Below are 2,500 nucleotides of genomic sequence, written 5' to 3'. Positions count from 1 at the left end.
TTTGCAACAGTGCCTCCATCTTTGCTGTCGCTCCTCACTTTCATACCGAGAAGTTCATTTGAATTTAACTTCCCTGCTCGTTGCTCTTGGCTGCCCAGCAGCACAGTCAGTAGAGCACGAACGTCTGGCCTCTGCTCTCAGAGGGGAAGAGCCAGGAGGGAAAGCATGTGCTGGGCATCTTCAGCACACAGTCAGCTTTGCAACGGTGTCACCATCATTTCTGTCACTCCTCGGTTTCATACCTAAAAGTCCACTCGAATGCAACCTCTACGGAGCTTGCTCTGAGCTGCCAAGTAGCACAGCGATTAGAGCACGAACGTCTGGCCTCTGCTCCCAGAGCCGAAGAGCCAGAAGGGAAAGCATGTGCTGGGCATCTTCAGCACACAGTCAGCTTTGCAACGGTGTCACCATCATTGCTGTCGCTCCTCGGTTTCATACTTAAAAGTCCATTTGAGTGCAACCTCTCCGAAGCTTGTTCTCGGCTGCCCAGGGGCAGAACGATTAGTGCATGAACGTCTGGCTTCTGCTCCCAGATCCGAAGAGCCAGGAGGGAATGCATGTGCTGGGCATCTTCAGCACACAGTCAGCTTTGCAACGGTGCCACCATCATTGCTGTCGCTCCTCGCTTTCATACCTAAAGGTCCATTTGAATGCACCCTCTTCGGAGCTTGCTCTCGGCTGCCCAGCTGCACAGTGAGTAGAGCACGAACAGTTGCCGTCTGCTCCCACAATCAAAGAGAAAGGAGGGAAAGCTGGTGAAAGGTTAGGGTTAGGGTTAGGGTTAGGGTTAGGGTTAGGGGTTAGGGTTAGGGTTAGGGTTAAGGTTAGGGTTAGGGTTAGGGTTAGGGTTAGGGTTAGGGTTAGCGGTAGGGTTAGGGTTAGGGTTCGGGTTAAGGTTGGGTTAGGGTTAGGGTTAGGGTTAGGGTTAGGGTTAGGTTTATGTTTAGGGTTAGGTTTAGTGTTAGGGGTACGGTTAGGGTTAGGGTTAGGGTTAGGGTTAGGGTTAGGGTTAGGGTTATGGTTAGGGTTAGGATTAGGGTTAGGGTTAGGGTTAGGGTTAGGTTTAGGGTTAGGGTTGGGTTAGGGTTAGGGTTAGGGTTAGGGTTAGGGTTAGGGTTTCCGTCTGCTCCCACAGTCGAAGAGCCAGGAGGGAAAGCATGTGCGGGGCATCTTCAGCATACAGTCAGCTTTGCAATGCTGTCCCCATTATTGCTGTCACTCCTCGGTTTCATACCTAAAAGTACATTTGAATGCAACCTCTCCAAAGCTGCTTCTCAGCTGCCCAGTAGCACAGCGATTAGTGCACGAACTTCTGGCTTCTGCTCCCAGATCCGAAGAGCCAGGAGGGAAAGCATGTGCTGGTCATCTTCAGCACACAGTCAGCTTTGCAACGGTGTCACCATCATTGCTGTCGCTCCTCGCTATCATACATAAACGTCCATTTGAAAGCACCCTCTTCAGAGCTTGCTCTCGGCTGCCCAGCAGCACAGTGAGTAGAGCACGAACAGTTGCCGTCTGCTCCCACAATCGAAGAGCCAGTAGGGAAAGCTGGTGCTCTGAATCTTCTGCACACAGTCAGCTTTGCAACAGTGCCTCCATCTTTGCTGTCGCTCCTCACTTTCATACCGAGAAGTTCATTTGAATTTAACTTCCCTGCTCGTTGCTCTTGGCTGCCCAGCAGCACAGTCAGTAGAGCACGAACGTCTGGCCTCTGCTCTCAGAGGCGAAGAGCCAGGAGGGAAAGCATGTGCTGGGCATCTTCAGCACACAGTCAGCTTTGCAACGGTGTCACCATCACTGCTGTCGCTCCTCGGTTTCATACCTAAAAGTCCACTCGAATGCAACCTCTACGGAGCTTGCTCTGAGCTGCCAAGTAGCACAGCTATTAGAGCACGAACGTCTGGCCTCTGCTCCCAGAGCCGAAGAGCCAGAAGGGAAAGCATGTGCTGGGCATCTTCAGCACACAGTCAGCTTTGCAACGGTGTCACCATCATTGCTGTCGCTCCTCGCTTTCATACCTAAAGGTCCATTTGAATGCACCCTCTTCGGAGCTTGCTCTCGGCTGCCCGGCAGCACAGTGAGTAGAGCGCGAACAGTTGCCGTCTGCTCCCACAATCGAAGAGCCAGGAGGGAAAGCTGGTGCTCTGAATCTTCTGCACACAGTCAGCTTTGCAACAGTGCATCCATCGTTGCTGTCGCTCCTCACTTTCATACCGAGAAGTTCATTTGAATCCAACTTCTCTGCTCGTTGCTCTTGGCTGCCCAGCAGCACAGTCAGTAGAGCACGAACGTCTGGCCTCTGCACTCAGAGCCGAAGAGCCCGGAGGGAAAGCATGTGCTGGGCATCTTCAGCACACAGTCAGCTTTGCAACGGTGTCACCATCATTGCTTTCGCTCCTCGCTTTCATACCTAAAGGTCCATTTGAATGCACCCTCTTCGGAGCTTGCTCTCGGCTGCCCAGCAGCACAGTGAGTAGAGCACGAACGGTTGCCGTCTGCT

The sequence above is a fragment of the Pezoporus flaviventris genome, unplaced genomic scaffold (assembly GCF_033815535.1).
Source record: "Pezoporus flaviventris isolate CSIRO_AGI_PZ_B2104156 unplaced genomic scaffold, CSIRO_AGI_Pfla_v1 ptg000033l, whole genome shotgun sequence".
In the NCBI taxonomy this organism is placed as follows: Eukaryota; Metazoa; Chordata; class Aves; order Psittaciformes; family Psittacidae; genus Pezoporus; species Pezoporus flaviventris.
The sequence above is the reverse complement of the archived record's forward strand: the minus strand, read 5'-3'. Positions refer to the sequence as shown.